Here is a 7156-nt window from a genome sequence, read left to right as displayed (position 1 = left end):
TTGGCAGTCTGCATGCATCGCAGCGCCATTACCACTCATCTTATCAAACACTAGACCTCAATCTCACTCTATTTGTGTTGCCATGACAGTAAAAGGTGTACCTTGGTTTCAGTTTGTTAATGATGGTATAAGGTGTTTGTTTTATTATATTCCTTTTCTACTCATAAACTGGAAGCTGGACATTAAGGTTGTTTCGTAAAGTAGAATAATAGATTATTCTTAGAACTGGGTCTTTTAGTGGGACCTTTTCTATATTTTGAAGATCTACTGTATTAACATTTAGTTAAACTCATAACACATGTCTAATAAGAAATTTCAAATACAACATTAATCAGTTTCTAATGTGTTCTGTTCATTGTCTGTGAAGTTTGAAAGGCTGTCAGCTGTCACAGAGATGCTGTGAAACTCTGGCCTCAGTTCTCCGGTCCAACTCCTCTAGTCTGAGAGAGCTGGACCTGAGTACCAATGATCTGCAGTATTCAGCAGTGAAGCTGCTCTCTGCTGGACTGGGGAGTCCACACTGTAAACTGGAAACTCTCAGGTCAGTTTTACTCCATGTGCAAACAGTTACAAATAAATGTTCAAAGTCAGAGTTATATAACTCAGCTTATATCTCAGTACCTGTGATGATCACATTCATGACTTTCACATCATATAAAGGCTACCCCTTGTTGTTGAGGTGGATATTCTAATACATCCATATGCTTGCAAATCTTTAATTATAAATATGAACCAAAAATATACCGATAGTGTCCCCTGTATACAGGACGTTAATGGTTGAGAGCAGGGTGAAATATAAGGGGTCTTGGGAGGGTCGGAGACCCCTAGTTGGATGCCTTAGACCTGCTGAAAGCCACAACAGCAACATTTTCATAAAAATGATTTGAAACTTGCAATTGTCAAACAAAATGCATTTTTAAAGGCTTAATATGACTTCAGTATTCATTAATAGACGTACAAAACATTTATTCACAAATATGAATAGGTTTCAGAAAGATATTTTTAATATTGTGTAACCAGGGTGAAGAGACTAACTTCTAAAAGCTCTTAATGTATACGATAAGTTATTGTTGATATGTAGAATACATCAATAATTATCTTTTCATTGTTAATATAAGTCCACTCACTATTCTTTTTTTTTTTTCCTTGCTCAGTACATTTGGTTATATTGATGATATTTGGGTTCAACCAATAGGATTGGTTGATATCGAGACTTCGGGGTCATCTGGGGAAGGGTGAGAGGTCACGAGTGAGCGGGAAAAAGGAGAGAGAGGGAAGAGACAAAGGAGGAGAGAACTTTATTCTCTGTAGAGATCTCCCAGCTAAATGATGTTTATACATTTACTTCTTAGTTGTTTGACGGTTAAAGGAGTACGGGAGAGAGTGTATGTGGGGCCGGTTTTATTGGTGTTTCTGTTTGTGTCTGGGATGTTTTGGACGGAAACCTCAGTCTTCTCCACTCCCTATAATGGTACCGGGACTTTTTCTTGCACGTGTTAAGAGCGAAGAGTCTATTGTGTTAATACACTGAGCCCATACATGCCTGCAACGTGTATGACGGCATATCATTGACAAAAGGCGCAAGCAAACATGACTTTATGCGGGCGAACTACTAACACATCCGTGCGCACAAATCATTATTGTAAACACTTTAACTGCACTTGCGCTCAGCAGTTCTCTGATAGCGAGAGCAACAATAAAGCCTGTGAGGCAGAAACGATTCATTGAGCGCGCACGTAAAGTGAAGCAGAACACAACTGACACCCCTGCACCCACAAATGCTGTCTTTGCTCTCGTGCTCGCAAACTGTTTTCCTGCTCGCTCTGATATTTTTCTCCTCTCAACACAATGTACATAATATTGGAATAAAACTTTGCATACAAAACATCTACATGCACCAATAACATGTTTTACAATACAATACACCAGGGACGTAGGAATGAGTTTAACATTGGGGGGGACACATATCCGAAACCTGACAGATCCGTTAATGGTTTGAACAGAAATATGTCATAAATAAACTACACTGAAAAAATTCACAAATATATTTTATTCTACTAAAAAGATAAATTTGTAATTGAAAAGGAAAACACATTTTGAATGGCAGTAATGAACTGATAAATATCAAATCAATTCTTTAATTGCACGCTCAATCATCCAGTTTTTTAGAATAAGAAGCGGTGATAAGACGCTGTGTTGCACTTTCAAAATAAAATAAAATATTTTTCTCCCCCGGTATAATTTTTAGGTGGGACAATTGCGCCTGTCTCCAATATTGGAGGGGACACGTCCCCTCCGTCCCCCCGGTTCCTACGCCCTTGCAATGCACAATATACTACAATAAACGTCATATATTTACAACTACAACCCTACAACTATTAAATACCATACACTTTACACCCAATATACAATAAGATAAGGATTGAATGTATTGACAAATATATTCTTGTAAAATTATTAAAACATCTCTAATAAAATATTTCAACACAATTCTTTCATAATGTTAAAAGTAAATTAGTTATTTTAAACACAGTTTCTTGTTATTCTTGTATTTTAAACATGTTCATTTTGTTTGAAGGCTGAATAGCTGTCATCTGTCAGAGGGATGCTGTGGAGCTCTGGCCTCAGTTCTCAGCTCCAACTCCTGTAGTCTGAGAGAGCTGGACCTGAGTACCAATGATCTGCAGGATTCAGGAGTGAAGTTGCTCTCTGCTGGACTGGGGAGTCCACACTGTAAACTGGAAACTCTCAGGTCAGTTATCAGCCTCTTCTGCAAACTGGTTATTCTGGCTTCCAGTAAGTGCTGCTCCTGCCTGATGCATTTCTGTTGCTCTTTTCCCTGCTGACAAAACACTCCCTGGTTCTACACAATGTTAGAATCTGTGAAGAAACGGTCTTAGCGTACCAAACACAGCAGTCTTCTCCTGACTCTAACCAAACAATATCTCATTGAGTTGTAGCTATTGAGAAAGGAGCATTTGTTTAAGATCCTGTCACATCCAAGTGAAGGAAGTTCTGCTGTCTGTGATGATGTCATCTCCCCACTTCCTCTTCCTGTTCTCAGACAGGGTGACACAGCTTTTTCTCCATGAAGTATCAATAAAGCTTTTACTTCTCCTAAATATGGAATGAATACATTTAATAAATGTGGTTACTTTGGTACGAACTGCTCTCAACCGGATAGAATAAATGGTGTGTGTGTGTGTGTGCAGGTTGTCTGGCTGCCTGGTCACACAGGAAGGCTGTGCTTCTCTGGCCTCAGCTCTGAGCTCCAACCCCTCCCATCTTAGAGAGCTGGACCTGAGCTACAATCACCCAGGAGACTCTGGAGCTGCGCTGCTCTCTGCTGGAGTGGAGGATCCACGCTGGAAACTGGAGACTCTCAGGTATGGAGAGGACAGCTCACCACTCAGGGACAAAGTCTCCTTCAAGGATTCAAGCTGCTGCTAGATGAAGTGGTTAGAAAAGGCAGCTGTGAATCATTTTGTGTAGAAAGTGATGAGACAGCAGATGACGAAGGTGAATGTTTCAACATGCTGTTCTCACTTTGTTTACCCCCCAGTGTGGAGCACGGTGGAGTGTGGAGGCTGAAACCAGCTCTAAAGAAGTGTAAGTGTCGATTCATCACAACACACGCTACTTACTATTGAAATGGAATGTCCATCCACATAGAAGGACTTGTGTATACGTACGCATAGCTAAGATCCCCTGTGTTTATGAATGTCTAGTATGTTTGTGTAGGTGTGTGTATGTATGTTTACATGTCTGTGTATAATGTGTATGAACCAGTTCTATGGTACCAACAGTTAGTTTCCAGCCTGTATGTGAGCTCAGCTGGTTCAGTCTGTGGTTTACACAGGTGGATTACAATGGATGTGTATTGGAACCTTTTAAAGTCTAATATATTGAAAAGTATGTTGAATATAGTTTAGATTTTTCAGAGGAGCAATATGCTCACCATGAAGAACGTTTTGATGTATAATATTTGTATAGGTATATGTAGTGTAAATATTGCGTGAGTACATTCAGTTCATACATCTTTGTAGACTTCAATGTTTTGACTGGGACAGCCACTCACACACACATGGGATTTGCATTTAGGTTTAACTTGAATTATCTTTTAAAAAATATGCACTACCATTTCTAAAGCTATAGCAAACAAGTCCTATAACTATAGCATCTCTGATATTATTTAGACTTTCTAAATTAATGTTTGTAGAGTAGATGAACGTGAAACAGGAAGAAGAATAATGCAAGACAACAGCACTAGTGATGATGATGATGATGATGATGATGATGATGAAGATGAAGATGAAGAATGGTTCAGCAGCTCATCATGTCTTGTTCTCCGTCAGATGCCTGTGAACTCACACTGGACCCGAACACAGCCCACGGTGGCCTCTTTCTGTCTGAGGACAACAGGACGGTGACGGGGGTTAGAGAGAACCAGTCGTATCTGGATCACCCAGATGGTTCTTACTCCTGGCCCCAGGTGTTGGGTAGAGAGGCTCTGACTGGCCGCTGTTACTGGGAGGTAGAGAGCCGAGGAGGATGTGTTGATATAGGAGTGACACACAGAGGAATCACAAGGAGAGGAGGGGGTGGTGACAGCAGGCTTGGATGGAACAACAAGTCCTGGAGTCTTCATTGTCATGATGGTGGTTACTCTGTCCAGTACAACGGTAGAGTAACAGTCCTCCGTCCCCACCACGCTTACTCCACCAGAGTAGGAGTGTATCTGGACCGGCCTGCTGGCTCTCTGTCCTTCTACAGCGTGTTCCCAGGAGGATGGTCCTCAGACATACTGACACACCTCCACACCTTCCAGGCCTCCTTCACCCAGGAGGACCTCCTCCCTGGGGTTAGGTTATGGTTATTGTTGGCTGACGCGTCGTTTTCCTCACCGTTTTCCTCACCGATTTCCTCACCGTTTTCCTCACCGTTTTCCTCACCGTTTTCCTCACCGTTTTCCTCACCGTTATCCTCAGCGTCTCTGTGTGAGTTATAGTCTCTCTCTCTCTCTCTCTCTCTCTCTCTCTCTCTGTCTCTCTCTCTCTCACACACTCTCTCTCACACACATGCAAGCGCACACACACGCATATATGAATTAACATATAAAGACACACACATATTAACATACGCGCATGCACAGACGCATATAGAAACACACATACACAAACACGTATATAGGAACACAAACACGCACGCACACACACACACGTGTATATGAACACAAACAAACACACATATATATGAACACACATGCGAGTACATATGAACATGCAACACGTGCACACACACACCATATTATAAACACTCAAATATACACAGACACACACATGCAAACGCGCGCACACTGCACACATGCATATATAAATGTGTGCATGCCCACATGCACACGCCGCACACGCATCTATGAGCACACACACACACGCGCAGATATGAACACACACACTTACTCCGATATGAACACACACACGCAGATATGAACACACACACACACACACGGACTACACCCACATGTATATATAAACACACACACACACACATTGTGTTTTGGTGATTTATATTCACGCACTCTACTATAGTCCAAATGCTACATTTTCTTTGGCTTCTTAAAGTTGATCTTGATTAACCATGAAAGGAAGAGACTTTAAAGATCTTCCATCAGGTTGACTTAGCAGGTTTTACAAAGACTACATTTCTAATGTCAAATGTATTTTCAGACGTTAACAGTTTCATAATGCAGGGCTCTGATATCAGTTCATATTTTGATAAGCCTAGCATGATGTAAAGCAGATTTTATATTATAATCATAATGCCAGCGGTCTGGGAAAAGCTATAGATAGGTGTTTCCAAATTGGGTGAATGTGAGCCTCCCCTTAGAGTAGGTAAGGACAGCTAAGCCCCCCCCCAAAAAAAACAAAAATATATATTCCCGTCCGCCTGACCTAACACGCCTCTTCAGTAAATGCCATCTTTTGTGTGTTCCAGGTAATGATGACTTTCAATAACTAATCAAATGTAAATGTTTTTTAATATTGTATTTGATGACATTTTGTTTCCACAACTTTTTTAAAAGTGCATTCATAAACGGTTCTTTGCAACAGCAAATAATTTCCAACTTCATGCAGGCCTATCAGTAGGCCTATCCACAAGTCAACAAAACAAAGCTACAACCGACGACACCCGACGGCTGAAATTGGCGCTGTGTGTCTGGGCCTTAAGCGCACATTTGAAGGAGATGCACATCGTCTCGAAAGAAATCAGCACAATGGACAGCTCTCGGATCAATGAACGACAACGGCATGCTATGAGATCGAACAGATTCACATATTTTCATCAAATTTGTTAACGATTTCAGCCACATAAAACCACAGATTTAAACCACAAACAAAATGCGCCATACTCACATCATTTGCACTACGAGCAGCATCAACTCTATGGCCCAACCAATTTATGAATTCAACACACAACTTTGACCTTCAATTTAATCGTCCATATCAGTGATAACAATAAGGCCTCGCTTTTAATGGCAGAGGTGTTCGATGCGGGGCTGCACTGCAGAGAGAAATAAACGCAAGTCGTCCTCCACCTGCAGCCTTGATCTGTATTTGTTTTTAATCAGGGTCAGTGCGGAAAACCCACACTCACACAAGTAGGTTGAGGTGAAGGGGATTAGGACTTTCATAGCCTTTGTGGAGATCTGGGGGAACTCGCTCTCCACAGAACCAGAAACGCATTCAGGATCATATTTCCTACGTTTTTTCTCCTCCCTTAATGCTGACTTCTGGTGACTTGGGACAAGGAAACGATGCATTTTAAAACTAATACAAGCACGCAGAATTACCGATATCAATAGAGCTGCATACAGATGTGTATCTTTTCTTTGCGTGTTGCGTGTCGCGCCTCCCCTGTGGCTCTTTGGCGCCCCCCAGGGGAGGCGCGCCTCACCTATTGAAAACTGCTGCTATAGATCATGTTGTGATGACTTTAAACTCAGTATTGATTCCTTGTGTTCTGTGGGGAACAACACAGCAGCAGAACATGTTCAGTTATTAAAGATATGTGCACACCTGTTTATGATTAGTAATGTCTGCTGCTTCTATTGTTTGAGTCCTTGTGTTTATTGTGTTCATGTAAGGGACTGTTCTTC

The 7156-nt window shown here is 41.3% G+C and overlaps 1 protein-coding gene across 8 annotated transcripts in view; it reads right to left on the bottom strand.

The window, feature by feature from the left end:
* Positions 1 to 7156, bottom strand: part of LOC307074323 (protein NLRC3-like) — a 270634-nt gene that overhangs the window by 209817 nt on the left and 53661 nt on the right. The gene's annotated exons all lie outside the window — the stretch shown is intronic.

The sequence above is a fragment of the Pollachius pollachius genome (assembly GCF_949987615.1).
Source record: "Pollachius pollachius genome assembly, chromosome: 4".
Classification (NCBI taxonomy): domain Eukaryota; kingdom Metazoa; phylum Chordata; class Actinopteri; order Gadiformes; family Gadidae; genus Pollachius; species Pollachius pollachius.
The sequence above is the reverse complement of the archived record's forward strand: the minus strand, read 5'-3'. Positions and strand labels throughout refer to the sequence as shown.